The following is a 16,787-nucleotide window of genomic DNA, read 5'->3' on the forward strand; positions in this document are numbered from 1 at the left end:
CCATTTCATGGGGCATTGGCATCAGTACTGGGGCAGGAGGGACCTGTACCGTTGGGACGGTCTTCACCTGAACCATTCTGGGACCAGTGTTCTAGCGAATAGGATAAATAGATTGGTCACAAGGACTTTAAACTAGCAAGTTGGGGGGAAGGGAAGTGTAAAGCTATGGACAGTATCATGGTTAATGGAGAGCAAGGCAGCAGGTTACGTGACAGGTTATTATGTAGAGATATGGGTTCAAAGACAAGGAAAATTAGGAGAAAGGGCAAGAGGAAAAATAATTTGCGCAAAGTTACTGATCAAGGTGTTAGGATTCATAACAAAGACATAACAAACAGTATAAATGTACTTTACCTGAATGCTCGTAGTATACAAAATAAGGTAAATGAGTTGATGGCGCAAATCATCGTGAATGACTATGATTTAGTGGCCATTACTGAAACATGGTTAAAAGATGGTCACGACTGGGAGTTAAATCTCCAAGGGTATCAGACTATACGAAAGGATAGAATGGACGGTAAGGGCGGTGGTGTAGCTTTGTTGTTTAAGGATGGCATCCGGGCAATAGTAAGGGATGATATTGGTGCTATGGAGGACAAGGTTGAATCAATTTGGGTGGAAATCAGGAATAGTAAGGCGAAAAGGTCACTGATAAGAGTAGACTATAGGCCACCAAATAGTAACAGGATGGTAGGCCAGGCAATAAGCAAAGAAATAACGGATGCATGTAGAAATGGTACAGCGGTTATCATGGGAGATTTTAATCTGCATATCGATTGGTTTAACCAGGTTGGTAAAGGCAGCCTTGAGGAGGAGTTTATAGAATGAGCCCGGGATAATTTCCTGGAACAGTATGTAATGGAGCCTATAAGGGAACAAGCGGTCCTAGATCTGGTCCTGTGTAATGAGGCAGGATTGATTAAAGATCTCATAGTTCGGGATCCTCTTGGAAGGAGCGACCACAATATGGTGGAATTTAAAATACAGTTGGAGGATGACAAGGTAAAACCAAACACTAGTGTTTTGTGCTTAAACAAAGGTGATTACAATGGGATGAGAGAAGAACTAGCTAAGGTAGACTGGGAGCAAAGACTCCATGGTGAAGCAGTTGAGGAACAGTGGAGAACCTTCCGAGCGATCTTTCACAGTGTTCAGAAAAGGTTCATACCGACAAAAAAGAAAGACGGTAGAAAGGGGAAAAATCGACCGTGGATATCTAAGGAGGTGAGGGAGAGTATCAAATTGAAGGAAAAAACATACAAAGTGGCAAAAATTAGTGGGAGACTAGATGACTGGGAAGTCTTTAGGGGACAACAGAAAGCTACTAAAAAAGCTATAAAGAAGAGTAAGGTAGACTATGAAAGTAAACTGGCTCAGAACATAAAAGCAGATAGTAAAAGCTTCTACAAATATATAAGACAAAAAAGAGCGGCTAAGGTAAATATTGGTCCTTTGGAAGATGAGAAGGGAGATTTAATAATAGGAGACTGGGAAATGGCTGAGCAGTTGAACAGGTTTTTTGGGTCAGTCTTCACAGTGGAGGACACAAATAACATGCCAGTGACTGATGGAAATAAAGATATGATAGGTGAGGACCTTGAGATCACTAAGGAGGCAGTATTGGGCAAGCTAATGGGGCTAAAGGTAGACAAGTCTCCTGGCCCTGATGGGATGCATCCCAGAGTGTTAAAAGAGTGATAATTTATCAAAATTCACTAGACTCTGGGGTGATCCCAGAGGATTGGAAAGTAGCAAACGTGACACCACTGTTTAAAAAAGGATGTCGGCAGAAAGCAGGTAATTATAGGCCGGTAAGCTTAACTTCGGTTATAGGGAAAATGCTGGAATCTATCATTAAGGAGGAAATAGCGGGGCACCTGGAGGGAAATTGTCCCATTGGGCAGACGCAGCATGGGTTCACAAAGGGTAGGTCGTGTCTGACTAATTTGGTAGAATTTTTTGAGGACATTGTGCAGTAGATAACGGGGAGCCAATAGAACATAGAACATAGAACAATACAGCGCAGTACAGGCCCTTCGGCCCACGATGTTGCACCGAAACAAAAGCCATCTAACCTACACTATGCCATTATCATCCATATGTTTATCTAATAAACTTTTAAATGCCCTCAATGTTGGCGAGTTCACTACTGTAGCAGGTAGGGCATTCCACGGCCTCACTACTCTTTGCGTAAAGAACCTACCTCTGACCTCTGTCCTATATCTATTACCCCTCAGTTTAAAGTTATGTCCCCTCGTGCCAGCCATATCCATCCGCGGGAGAAGGCTCTCACTGTCCACCCTATCCAACCCCCTGATCATTTTGTATGCCTCTATTAAGTCTCCTCTTAACCTTCTTCTCTCCAACGAAAACAACCTCAAGTCCATCAGCCTTTCCTCATAAGATTTTCCCTCCATACCAGGCAACATCCTGGTAAATCTCCTCTGCACCCGCTCCAAAGCCTCCACGTCCTTCCTATAATGCGGTGACCAGAACTGTACGCAATACTCCAAATGCGGCCGTACCAGAGTTCTGTACAGCTGCAACATGACCTCCCGAATCCGGAACTCAATCCCTCTACCAATAAAGGCCAACACTCCATAGGCCTTCTTCACAACCCTATCAACCTGGGTGGCAACTTTCAGGGATCTATATACATGGACAGCTAGATCCCTCTGCTCATCCACACTTTCAAGAACTTTACCATTAGCCAAATATTCCGCATTCCTGTTATTCCTTCCAAAGTGAATCACCTCACACTTCTCTACATTAAACTCCATTTGCCACCTCTCAGCCCAGCTCTGCAGCTTATCTATATCCCTCTGTAACCTGCTACATCCTTCCACACTATCGACAACACCACCGACTTTAGTATCGTCTGCAAATTTACTCACCCACCCTTCTGCGCCTTCCTCTAGGTCATTGATAAAAATGACAAACAGCAACGGCCCCAGAACAGATCCTTGTGGTACTCCACTTGTGACTGTACTCCATTCTGAACATTTCCCATCAACCACCACCCTCTGTCTTCTTTCAGCTAGCCAATTTCTGATCCACATCTCTAAATCACCCTCAATCCCCAGCCTCCGTATTTTTTGCAATAGCCTACCGTGGGGAACCTTATCAAATGCTTTGCTGAAATCCATATACACCACATCAACGGCTCTACCCTCGTCTACCTGTTCAGTCACCTTCTCAAAGAACTCAATAAGGTTTGTGAGGCATGACCTACCCTTCACAAAGCCATGCTGACTATCCCTGATCATATTATTCCTATCTAGATGATTATAAATCTTGTCTCTTATAATCCCCTCCAAGACTTTACCCACTACAGACGTGAGGCTCACCGGTCTATAGTTGCCGGGGTTGTCTCTGCTCCCCTTTTTGAACAAAGGGACCACATTTGCTGTCCTCCAGTCCTCTGGCACTATTCCTGTAGCCAATGATGACATAAAAATCAAAGCCAAAGGTCCAGCAATCTCTTCCCTGGCCTCCCAGAGAATCCTAGGATAAATCCCATCAGGTCCCGGGGACTTATCTATTTTCAGCCTGTCCAGAATTGCCAACACCTCTTCCCTACGTACCTCAATGCCATCTATTCTATTAGCCTGGGGCTCAGCATTCTCCTCCACAACATTATCTTTTTCCTGAGTGAATACTGACGAAAAATATTCATTTAGTATCTCGCCTATCTCTTCAGACTCCACACACATTTCCCATCCCTGTCCTTGACTGGTCCTACTCTTTCCCTAGTCATTCGCTTATTCCTGACATACCTATAGAAAGCTTTTGGGTTTTCCTTGATCCTTCCTGCCAAATACTTCTCATGTCCCCTCCTTGCTCGTCTTCTCTCTCTCTTTAGATCCTTCCTCGCTACCTTGTAACTATCCATCGCCCCAACCGAAACTTCACACTTCATCTTCACATAGGCCTCCTTCTTCCTCTTAACAAGAGATTCCACTTCCTTGGTAAACCACGGTTCCCTCGCTCGACGCCTTCCTCCCTGTCTGACCGGTACATACTTACCAAGAACACGCAGTAGCTGATCCTTGAAAAAGCCCCACTTATCCAGTGTGCCCAACACTTGCAGCCTACTTCTCCACCTTATCCCCCCCAAGTCACGTCTAATGGCATCATAATTGCCCTTCCCCCAGGTATAACTCTTGCCCTGCGGTGTATACTTATCCCTTTCCATCATTAACGTAAACGTCACCGAATTGTGGTCACTGTCCCCAAAGTGCTCTCCTACCTCCAAATCCAACACCTGGCCTGGTTCATTACCCAAAACCAAATCCAACGTGGCCTCGCCTCTTGTTGGCCTGTCAACATATTGTTTCAGGAAACCCTCCTGCACACACTGTACAAAAAACGACCCATCTATTGTACTCGAACTATATCTTTTCCAGTCAATATTTGGAAAGTTAAAGTCTCCCATAATAACTACCCTGTTACTTTCGCTCATATCCAGAATCATCTTCACCATCCTTTCCTCTACATCCCTAGAACTATTAGGAGGCCTATAAAAAACTCCCAACAGGGTGACCTCTCCTTTCCTGTTTCTAACTTCAGCCCATACTACCTCGGAAGAAGAGTCCCCATCTAGCATCCTCTCCGCCACCGTAATACTGCTCTTGACTAGCAGCGCCACACCTCCCCCTCTTTTGCCTCCTTCTCTGAGCTTACTAAAACACCTAAACCCCGGAACCTGCAACATCCATTCCTGTCCCTGCTCTATCCATGTCTCCGAAATGGCCACAACATCGAAGTCCCAGGTACCAACCCATGCTGCCAGTTCCCCTACCTTGTTTCGTATACTCCTGGCATTGAGGTAGACACACTTCAAACCACCTACCTGAACACTGGCCCCCTCCTGCGACGTCAAATCTGTGCTCCTGACCTCTATACTCTCATTCTCCCTTACCCTAAAACTACAATCCAGGTTCCCATGCCCCTACTGCATTAGTTTAAACCTCCCCAAAGAGCACTAACAAATCTCCCCCCCAGGATATTTGTGCCCCTCAGGTTCAGATGTAGACCATCCTGTCTGTAGAGGTCCCACCTTCCCCAGAAAGAGCCCCAGTTATCCAGAAATCTGAATCCCTCCCGCCTGCACCATCCCTGTAGCCACGTGTTTAAATGCTCTCTCTCCCTATTCCTCATCTCACTATCACGTGGCACAGGCAACAACCCAGAGATAACAACTCTGTTTGTTCTAGCTCTGAGCTTCCATCCTAGCTCCCTGAAAGCCTGCCTGACATCCTTGTCCCCTTTCCTACCTATGTCGTTAGTGCCAATGTGGACCACGACTTGGGGCTGCTCCCCCTCCCCCCTAAGGACCCGGAAAACACGATCCGAGACATCACGTACCCTTGCACCTGGGAGGCAACATACCAAACGTGAGTCTCTCACGCTCCCACAAAATCTCCTATCTGTGCCCCTGACTATAGAGTCCCCAATTACTAATGCTCTGCTCCTCTCCCCCCTTCCCTTCTGAGCAACAGGGACAGACTCCGTGCCAGAGGCCCGTACCCCATGGCTTACCCCTGGTAAGTCCCCCCCCCCACAAGTATCCAAAGCGGTATACTTGTTTCTCAGGGGAACGACCGCAGGGGATCCCTGCACTGACTGCTTTTTCCCAGTCCCTCTTACAGTTACCCACCTATCTCCAATCTTTGGTGCAACTAATTCCCTGAAGCTGCTCTCTATGACCCCTTCTGCCTCCCGAATGATCCAAAGTTCTTCCAACTCCAGCTCCAGTTCCCTAACTCGGTCTTGGAGGAGCTGGAGATGGCAGCACTTCCTGCAGGTAAAATCAGCAGGGACACTAACTGCATCCCTCACCTCAAACATCCTGCAGGAGGAACATTGCACTCCCTTCCCTGCCATTCCTCTAACTTTCTAGTTAGATCTGGCTAACAACTAAATTAAATTTTTATTAAAAATAATAATATAATAAAATATGGTACTTACCTCAGACCAATGGGTTTCCTCTCCACCAGAATTTATTGGTGAGGGCCTTCCCAGACGTCCGCGGGTCGACTTCCTGTTCCCGCCTAAAAAACTAATTTAAAAAAAAAAAGAAAAATTCTCAGCTCCTGCTGAAATTGACTAACCAGCCAGCTCCACTCCCGCCGAAATCGACTGGCCTGCCCCTGCAAAGACAAGTGCTTTTAAAGGTTGACTTACCTCCCAGCAGCCACTTCCGCAATGCTCCCGCTGAAACTGACTCACCAGCTGATTCTCCCGCCGAAATCGACTGGCCTGCCCCTGCAAAGACAAGTGTTTTTAAAGGTTGACTTACCTCCCAGCAACCTCCTTCCGCAATGCTCCCGCTGAAACTGACTCACCAGCTGATTCTCTCGCCGAAATCGACTGGCCTGCCCCTGCAAAGACAAGTGCTTTTAAAGGTTGACTTACCTCCCAGCAACCTCCTTCCGCAATGCTCCCGCTGAAACTGACTCACCAGCTGATTCTCCCGCCGAAATCGACTGGCCTGCCCCTGCAAAGACAAGTGTTTTTAAAGGTTGACTTACCTCCCAGCAACCTCCTTCCGCAATGCACCCGCTGAAACTGACTCACCAGCTGATTCTCCCGCCGAAATCGACATGGATCACCCAATGGATGTGGTATATCTGGATTTCCAGAAAGCTTTTGACAAGGTGCCACACAAAAGGTTGCTGCATAAACTAAAGATGCATGGCATTGAGGGTAAAGTGGTAGCATGGGTAGAGGATTGGTTAACTAACAGAAAACAGAGAGTGGGGATAAATGGGTGTTTCTCTGGTTGGCAACCTGTAACTAGTGGGGTCCCTCAAGGATCAGTGTTGGGCCCACAGTTGTTCACAATTTACATAGACGATTTGGAGTTGGGGACCAAGAATAATGTGTCAAAGTTTGCAGACGACACTAAGATGAGTGGTAAAGCAAAAAGTGCAGAGGATACCGGTAGTCTGCAGAAGGATTTGGATAGGTTAGGTGAATGGGCTAGGGTCTGGCAGATGGAATTCAATGTTGCTAAGTGTGAGGCTATCCATTTTGGGAGGAATAACAGCAGAATGGATTATTATTTAAACGGTAAGATGTTAAAACATGCTGCTGTGCAGAGGGACCTGGGTGTGTTGGTGCACGAGTCGCAAAAAGTTGGTGGTGCAACAGGTGATTAAGAAGGCTAATCGAGTTTTGTCTTTCATTGCTAGAGGGATGGAGTTCAAGACTAGGGAGGTTATGCTGCAATTGTATAGGGTGTTGGTGAGGCCGCATCTGGAGTATTGTGTTCAGTTTTGGTCTCCTTACCTGAGAAAGGACATATTGGCACTGGAGGGAGTGCAGAGGAGATTCACTAGGTTGATCCCAGAGTTGAGGGGATTAGATTATGACGAGAGGTTGAGTAGACTGGGACTGTACTCATTGGCGTTTAGAAGGATGCGGGGGGATCTTATTGAAACATATAAAATTATGAAGGGAATATATAGGATAGATGCGGGCAGGTTGTTTCCACTGGTCGGGGAAAGCAGAACTAGGGGGCATAGCCTCAAAACAAGGGGAAGTAGATTTAGGACGGAGTGTAGGAGGAACTTCTTCACCCAAAGGGTTGTGAATCTATGGAATTCCTTGCCCAGTGAAGCAGTTGAGGCTCCTTCTTTAAACGTTTTTAAGAAAAAGATACCTTTCTAAAGAATAAAGGATTCGGGGATATGGTTAACGGGCCGGAGAGTGGAGCTGAGTCCCCAAAGATCAGCCATGATCTCATTAAATGGCGGAGCAGGCTCGAGGGGCCAGATGGCCTACTCCTGTTCCTAGTTATTATGTTCTTATGTTCTTTATTGTCATGAGTATTCTTACATTAACACTGCAATGAAGTTACTGTGAAAATCCCCTAGTCGCCACATTCCGGCGCCTGTTCTGATCCAGAGGGAGAATTCAGAATGTCCAAATTACCTAAGAGCACCTCTGACGGGACTTATGGGAGGAAACCCACGCAGACACAGGGAGAACGTGCAGACTCCACACAGACAGTGACCCAAGCCGGGAATCAAACCTGGGACCCTGAAGCTGTGAAGCAACTGTGCTATCTGAAAAATCAAACATCAACTCTGCAAGAAGCAGTTGGCGTTGGATCAGCAAAAAATTTATTAAAAAAACACTTTACCTTCTCTGCTCTAAGGGAACAACTCTAATTTCTCCAATCTTCCCAAAGATTTTCACAATAACTTAATTGGAGTGTTAATGTAAGCCTACTTGTGATAATAATTGATGCACTATCAATTACGACGAGACGAGAGTAGAATGTAATCGAGGCTTTATTACACAGAGATGTGTAGCCTCCTACAGCAGCTTACGAAATGGCTGCTGTTCGGAGAGCACACACATTTATACTCCGCCTCCTAGGCGGAGCCAGCAGGCAGGGATCTACAGGGGCCTTACCGTAATACCCATATATACAATATAATACAACAGTGGCAACTACCACATTCACCCTGTTAAAAATGAGTCCAACGGGGGTGGTGGAAAACTCTATACATACAGATTGGTTTTAAAATTACAGAGAAGGTTACAAATTTAGATGATTGGGAGCCTTAATCTGTCGTTGAGAGCACTGCAGTGCTGGTGGCAACTCAGGCGTCGGCTTGGTCTTCGGTGACTCCGGGAGCGTGTCGAAATCCTGTTCATCCCCGGGTGGAAGCAAGGGGAGGACGGATCGTCCTGGAGCGGGGGCTGAGGTGGGGTGCGCCTTGGGAGGGGAGGATGGTGCCGGGACAAGGGGGGGGGGGGCCGACCCAGCTGGTGCCAGATCCCTGAGGGAGACTGTGGCTTGGCGGCCATCGGGGTATGGTACGTAGGCGTACTGCGGGTTCACATGGAGTAGCTGTACCCTCTCAACCAACGGCCTTGTGGAGCCGCACGTGCTTGCGGAGGAGAACGGGTCCTGGAGCTGCCAGCCATGTTGGGAGCGAAACCCCGGAGGTGGACTTCCTGGGGAAGGCAAAGAGACGTTCATGGGGGGTTTCGTTGGTCGCGGTGCACAGGAGCGACCGAATGGAGTGAAGTGTGTCCGGGAGGACCTCCTGCCAGCGGGAGGCCGGGAGATTTCTGGACCGTAGGGCCAGCTGGACGGCCCTCCAGACCTTCCCATTCTCCCGCTCCACCAGCCCTTTTCCCCTGGGGTTGTAGCTGGTCGTCCTGCTCGAGGCAATGCCCCTGTTGAACAGGTACTGGCGCAGCTCATTGCTCATAAATGAGGATCCCCGGTCGCTGTGGACGTAGGCGGGGAAACCGAACAGAGTGAAGATGGTGTTGAGGGCTTTGATGATGGTGGCAGACGTCATATCGGGGCACGGGACGGTGAAAGGGAATCAGGAATACTCGTCGACCACATTAAGAAGGTACGTGTTGCGGTCGGTGGAGGGGAGGGGCCCTTTGAAGTCCACGCTGAGGCATTCAAAGGGGCGGGAGGCATTCACCAGGCGCGCACGGTCTGGCCGGTAGAAGTGCAGTTTACACTCCGCGCAGACCTGGCAGTGTGTGGTGATAGCCCTGACTTCCTTGATGGCCTTGATACGGTTGAAGGCCTGGTGAGCCTTGGCCATCAGTGGGAAAGCGGTGGATTGAATGAGTGGGCGGGCCTTGTCCGCATAGTTTGGGACCCACTGAGCGTAATACGAAAAGAACCCCAGGCATCGTTTGTGGGCCTTGGGGCAGTGGGGGAGGGGGAGTTCTATGAGGGGTCGCATGCGGTCGGGGTCGGGCCCTAGAACTCCGTTCTGAACCACATAGCCGAGGATGGCGAATCGGTTCGTGCTGAACACACATTTCTCCTTGTTGTAAGTTAGGTTGAGGAGTGTGGCAGTGTGGAGAAATTTGGAAAGGTTAGTGTCGTGGTCCTGCTGATGGTGAAGTTATCCAGGTACGGGAAAGTGGCCCGCAGCCCGTACCAGTCAACCATTCGGCCCATCTCCCGTTGGAAGACCGAGACCCCGTTGGTGATGCCGAAGGGAACCCTAAGGAAATGGTAAAGGCAGCCGTCTACTTCAAACGCAGTGTATGGGCGGTCCGCCTTATGAATGGGGCGGTAGGCAGATTTCAGGTCCACTGTCGAGAAGACCCGGTACTGTGCAATCTGATTGACCATATCAGATATGCGTGGGAGGGGGTACGCGTCGAGCTGCGTGTACCGATTGATGGTCTGACTGTAGTCAACGACCATCCTGTTTTTCTCCCCGGTTTTCACCACTACCACTTGGGCTCTCCAGGGGCTGTTGCTGGCCTCGATGATACCTTCCCGCAGCAGCCGCTGGACCTCAGACCTGATGACGGTCCTGTCCTGGGCGCTGTACCGTCTGCTCCTGATGGCGACGGGTTTGCAATCCGGGGTGAGGTTTGCAAAAAGGGAAGGTGGGTCGACCTTAAGGGTCGCGAGGCCGCAAACAATAAGGGGTGGTAGGGGCCCGCCAAATTTGAGGGTTAGGCTCTGGAGGTTGCACTGGAAATCCAGGCCGAGTAGCAAGGCAGCGCAGAAGTTGGGGAGGACGGAGAGCCGGAAGCCGCTGAACTCTACGCCCTGGACGGTGAGGGTGGCGATGCAGTACCCCCGGATCGCCACGGAGTGGGATCCGGAGGCCAGGGAGATTCTTTGGTTAGTGGGGTGTACCGCGAGGGAGCAGCGCCTTACCGTATCGGGGTGGCTAAAGCTCTCAGTGCTCCCGGAGTCCAGAAGGGAGGATATCTCATGCCCGTCGACCTTCACCTTTGTCGAAGCGGTCGCGAGGTTGTGCGGTCGAGACTGGTCGATCGTGGCCGAGGCGCGGCTGATCGGCGGCGGCTGCAGGTGATGAGCGAGCCGATGAGTTGGCCGACGGGCAGGGGTCCTGAGGCGGGTAAGATGGCGGCGCCCACGGCCCGCACGTGTCCTGGGGCAGGCAAGATGGCGGCGCCCATTGGTTCTGAGGCAAGCAAGATGGCGGCGCCCACAGGCCGCACGTGTTGTGAGTGGATCAAGGTGGCGGCAGCCACGGGCCACACGTGGTCTGAGGAGAGGAAGATGGCGGCGCTCACTGGCCGCACATGGGGGGTGCTGGGACAATAGCACACTGCAGCAAAATGTCCCTTCTTGCCACAGGCCTTGCAGAGCGCGCTCCACGCCGGGCAGCGCTGTCGGGGCTGTTTTGTCTGTCCGCAGAAGTAGCACTTGGGTCCCCCGGGGTTGGTTGTCTGCCGCGCGGCGCAGGCGTGGGGTTGGCTGAGGGCAATCGCTGATGGGGTCCACGATGCACAGGGGTGGTGGGCCGTGCGGTTGGAGGCATAAGCCTGTCCGTTGCGCGAGGCGATCATGAACGAGAGCGCTAGTTTCTTGGTCGCCGCGAGGTCAAGCGTGGCCCTTCTAAGAAGGCCCCGCTGCCGGATGTAGTCAGACCCTATGCCCGTAACGAACGCGTCTCTCATTAGCAGGTTTGAATGTTCAGTGGCCGAAATGGCCTGGCAGTCGCAGTCTCTCACCAGGGCGAGCAGGGCACGCCAGAAATCTTCCACAGACTCACCGGGAAGTTGGTGCCACGTGGACAGGAGGTGCCTGGCGTAGATCTTGTTGGTCTGCTGAGCGTAATTCTCCTTCAGTAGCGCCATGGCCTCTGCGTAGGTCAGCGCGTCCTGGACAAGGGGAAAAAAGTTGGAGCTCAGCCGCGTGTACAGAATCTGGAGCTTCTGTGCTTCTGAGATTGGGTCTGGCGCAGATCCGATGTATGCTTCAAAGCAAGCTAGCCAATGTTCGAAGTCCTTTTTGGCGTTGTCTGCTTGAGGATGCAGCTGCAGGCGATCCGGCTTGATGCGGAGATCCATCTTTGTAAAATCTCTGTGTAATAAATTGATGCACTATCAATTACGATAAGACGAGAGTAGAATGTAATCGAGGCTTTATTACACAGAGATGTGTGGCCTCCTACAGCAGCTTACGAAATGGCTGCTGTTCGGAGAGCACACACATTTATACTCCGCCTCCTGGGCGGAGCTAGCAGGCAGGGATCTACCTCTGTACCTGTAGTACAGGGGCCTTACCGTAATACCCATATATACAATATAATACAACACTGGTGACTACCACAATAATACTTATTATTATTACATAAATGAAGCCCTTCATCTAGGTGCTATTCTAGTAAGTCTTGGGGGCTGGTTTAGCTCATTGGACTGGACAGCTGGTTTGTGATGCAGAACAAGGCCAGTAGCGCGGGTTCAATTTCCGTACCAGCTTATCCGAACAGGCACCGTAATGTGGGGACTCAGGGCTTTTCACAGTAACTTCACACTTGTGACAATAAAAGGTTATTATTATTATACCACTATGCAACCGTGCAGCCCATCTTCACCACCTCCTCAAAACCATTACCAGTCACCACTCACCCCAAACAGACCAATAGGTCTATAATTTCCTAGTTTCTTGAAAGAGTGGTGGAGGTAGAGACCCTCATAACATTTAAGAAGTATTTTGATGTGCACTTGGAATGCCAAGGCATACAAGGCTATATGCCAAGTGCTGGATAAAGGGATTAGAATACTTAGGTGGTTGCTTTTGACCGGCATGGGCCTTTTCTGTGCGCTCGACCTCTATGATTCACTGACTCTATGACTATTTCACTCATCCTCCTTAAATAATGGATTGGCTATGGGAAATTTCCAATCGAGTGGGACAATTCCTGAATCAAGAGAGTTTTAGAAGATTGCGACTGAAGCATCTAAATAGCCTCACTAATTATTTTGATACATTTGTACGGAAACCATTGAGGTTTGGAGATTTGACTATTCTTAATCATTCGTTTTCCATCATCAGTTCTTATTACTTATTGAAGCTAGCAAGCACCTTCCTTGGATTTATATTTAATTTTCTTTTCTATTGATAGAACAAGAATGTTACAGACCACTATTGAATAAACTAAAGAGGATGGTATGTAATGTAATGAACAACTGAAGTCAGTGCTTAGTAAAAACTGCAACTGCATACCGATTAGAAGCTGTCATGGTGAGATTTGAACCCGTGTGCCTAGATGATTAGCCTGTGCCATTGAATGACTTGTCCAGTGATATTACCACAACACCACCATCCCCTCCATGAGTTGTAGGGGCTGGTTCACCACTATCTTAAGAGTAAAAGGGATGGACAATAAATGTCACCCTTGCCAATGAGGCCCATGTCCCCTGAACAAATAAAACAGATTCTGCTTTCAAGGTCTAATTTCTTTAAATTATGAAAAATTACATGATCTATAGCATGTTAACATGTCAATATTCTTCCCTCTGTGGTTCTTACTTGAGATGAATGTACGGATTTTTTAAATAGATTTTTTAATATATATCTGTTGCAGTAATGTTATTAAAAGCCTGTTACAGTAATAGTTTTTTTAAATCCTGGTTTATATATATATTCTCAAAAGGTGCAGATAACATATCATAACGGTTAGATCATCATTCATTCCAACCATGTACGCTTTACCTATATAAGGCTTAATGGAATTTTGTTATGATTGCTGGAGATCCCCAGGAGAGTAGATAACTTGAGACAATCCCTGTGACCGGGGAAATAGGGATTGGTGTTGGGCCGCATTGCTGAACAAGGTGCCAGACACATCATACTGATCAAGGCCAACAGACTTTAATGGTAAACAAAAGTGTCCTCAACTGCCCCACTCCCCCAATGGTGCCACCCCACTCAGCCCACCTCTCCCAGACCCACCTTTCCCCCACACAACCCCCTACCCCCTATCCCACCGACACCCCATCAGAGGTGGAGGCAGCTTGTTGCCCACCACATCCCCTTGGCGGGCGTCCTGAGGGGGCTCTGGGGCCGGTGGGCCACGCCGCACTTGCTAGCGGCACATGTCCTGTCGTGCCTCACTGACCCAGGTGCTGAATGCGAGAGGCGCCATTGCCGGGTGGTGGAGCTCAGAGGAGTTGGCAGCTGCCATCGCCATTCTGTATGATGGTTCTGGGTTGACACATAGCGCCCCCTCCTCCTGGTCGATGCGCATCGGGCCCTGAGGTGCACCTCGGGATGGAAGGGCAGCTGGATCGAGCCTTGGCTGTCCCTAAGTCATCTGGCTCTACCACCTCTGGTGGCTTCCCAATGTCCACAGCATCAACGCTCTCGGTGAAGCACCTCAGCGACTGGGACACGTCCCCCAGTGACCAGGACATGTTCCTCAGCACCTCGGCTATGCTCACGTGGGACTGGAACATGCTCTGCAGTGCCTCATCAAGGTCCACCTGGTACTGGATGATGTTCCCCAGAGACTGCAACATGCTGTTGAGGCGCTTTGCCATGGCCATCACTGCCTTAGCCATGCCTCGGACACCTCCACTCATACACGTCGTGCACCAGGCTCTCCACTATGGTCCCTACCCTAGCAATGTTGCCCTCGGTGCCACGCATTGCCAGCGCCATCTCCTGCACCCGTAGCCTCTGGTACTCCTCCAATCGACTATGGACCTGCTAGAGGGTCACTGACATCCCTCTCTGAATCTCATGGCCGAACCCTAGCATCTGCATTAGCTCCGGGTAAATCTGGTTCACAGGCTCAGTATCTGATTGGGACCCAGTTGGGTCCTGGGATCCTACATGGTGGTCACCACTCGGTCCACGGCCATCCCTGAAACCTCCAGGGCCCATTCATCACAGGGGATGAGGATTCTGATTTCTGGCAGCCCGCTGCCCGCCCGGGCCCACTCCCACCGGTTGTGGGCAATCTTCTCCTGTGGGGACACAGAGTGGGGGCATCATTAGCCGCAAGCATCGTTCATTGCGGGTGGGTGAGCTTGAAGGTTGTGGGAGGGGGCTTGGGGAGTATGGGGGGGGGCGGGGGGGGCTGTCCCCTGCAAACTTACCCAAGCAGCCCGGTGGAGGCCGCTGACCTTTTTGCCGCTCTGGGTGCCAGTCCTCTTGGACACGCTCCCTGAGTTGACGGTGGATGCCATTTCCTCCCAGGTGGCAGTATCTATCCTTTGGCTGACTGTGGTGATCCACTGTAATAGGAGATGTAAGGTAGGATCTGCACTACAGGTTCGCTGGTAGCTCCTGCCGGCTGGCTCCATCCACGGAGAACTGTATAAATATGCGTGACCTCCAGTGCCCTGCCATTTCGCCAGCTGCAGCAGGAGGCCTCGCATCTGACTGTGATAAAGCCACAGTTGTACCCAATGCATGAATTTATTATAGTCAGATTTTCCACAGAATGGATATCTGAATCAAGTCCGATCGCCTGCAGCTGGATCCTCACTCGCCCAACGCCAGAAAAGACTTTACTCACTGGCTAGCATGTTTCGAGGCTTACATAAACGCGGCGGACCCCGCGCCAACGGAGGCTCAGAAGATAAACGTCCTGTACTCCAGACTGAGCTCCAGCGTGTTCCCGTTGATCCAAGACGCCACGACTTACACAAAAGCGATGGAACTCCTCAAAGAACACTACACACAGAAGGCGAACACGCTCTTCGCCAGGCATGTACTTGCCACCCGCTCGCAACTACCTGGTGAGTCCATCGAAGACTTCTGGCGGGCCCTAATTCCACTTGTCCTGGACTGTGACTGTCAGGCCGTTACGGCCGCCGAACACGTGAATCTCCTCATGCACGATGCCTTCGTGACGGGGATTGTGTCGGACCGCATCCGAGAACGATTACTGGAATGGGCTACGCTTGAACTGGCGGAGACGAAAACCTTGGCGCTCTCCATGAAGGTCGCATCCCGTAACGTGCAATCGTATCGCTACGCCTCCTGGACCCCGCCAACGACCTCCTCAGCCGGGGCCCTGCTTTCGCAATACGCCTGCGCTGCACACCGATCCGCGCACCCCGGGGATCCCCCGCTGCTACTTCTGCGGCCATCAGAAGCACCCCCGCCAACACTGCCAACACTGCCCGGCCCGCACTGCAGTTTGTAAAACCTGCAGAAAAAAGGGCCACTTCGCGGCTGTGTGCCAGGCCCGCGCAGTCGCTGCAATCGCGCCCGCTATCGCCCTCTCCCCCACGCCAGACGCACAATGGGAGCCGCCATCTTCTCCTCCCGGGTCCATGTGCGAGCAATGGGCGCCGCCATCTTGTCCCCCCTCGGTCACGTGCGCCCCATGGGCGCCGCCATCTTGTCCCGACCCCACAATGTGCGCACCATGGGCGCCGCCATCTTGTCCCGACCCCACAATGTGCGCACCATGGGCGCCGCCATCTTGTTCCCCACAGGATCCCCAGACATCTCGACATCGGAACCGCACCCGCTCGCCACCCGAAGCATTCGATGGCTACCCGCAGCTCGCTTCGATGATGCTGGACCAACCTCGCCCGCACAACCTGGCCACCGCATCGACGACGGTTAAAATCAACGGCCACGCGACCTCGTGCCTGCTGGACTCCGGGAGCACCGAAAGCTTTGTTCACCCAGATACGGTAAGGTGCTGCTCCCTCGCGGTCCACCCTGCCAATCAAAGGATCTCCCTAGCCTCCGGATCCCACTCTGTCCCGATCCGAGGCTTTTGTACAGTCACCCTCACGATCCAGGGCGTAGAATTTAGTAACTTCCGCCTCTATGTCCTTCCTAATCTCTGCGCTGCACTCCTGTTGGGCCTGGACCTCCAGTGCAACCTCCAGAGCCTCACCCTCAAATTCGGCGGGCCCTTACCCCCCTTACCATTTGCGGCCTTGTGACCCTCAAGGTCGATCCCCCCTCCCTTTTTGCAAACCTAACTGCAGATTGCAAGCCCGTTGCCACTAGGAGCAGACGGTACAGCACCCAGGACAAGACCTTCATCAGG

At 50.7% G+C, this 16,787-nt stretch overlaps 1 protein-coding gene across 3 annotated transcripts in view; it reads right to left on the reverse strand.

The window, feature by feature from the left end:
* Positions 1 to 16,787, reverse strand: part of hsh2d (hematopoietic SH2 domain containing) — a 158,650-nt gene that overhangs the window by 92,505 nt on the left and 49,358 nt on the right. Inside the window, exon 1 of one of the 3 annotated variants that reach the window (XM_072482910.1) lies at positions 5,971 to 6,056. The exons of the other annotated variants lie outside the window; for them this stretch is intronic. The gene's annotated coding sequence lies outside the window, so the exon portion shown is untranslated. Of the gene's footprint in view, positions 1 to 5,970; positions 6,057 to 16,787 lie in introns of those variants that run through there. 3 annotated transcript variants of the gene reach the window in all.

This window comes from Scyliorhinus torazame, chromosome 18 (genome assembly GCF_047496885.1).
Source record: "Scyliorhinus torazame isolate Kashiwa2021f chromosome 18, sScyTor2.1, whole genome shotgun sequence".
Taxonomy (NCBI): Eukaryota; Metazoa; Chordata; class Chondrichthyes; order Carcharhiniformes; family Scyliorhinidae; genus Scyliorhinus; species Scyliorhinus torazame.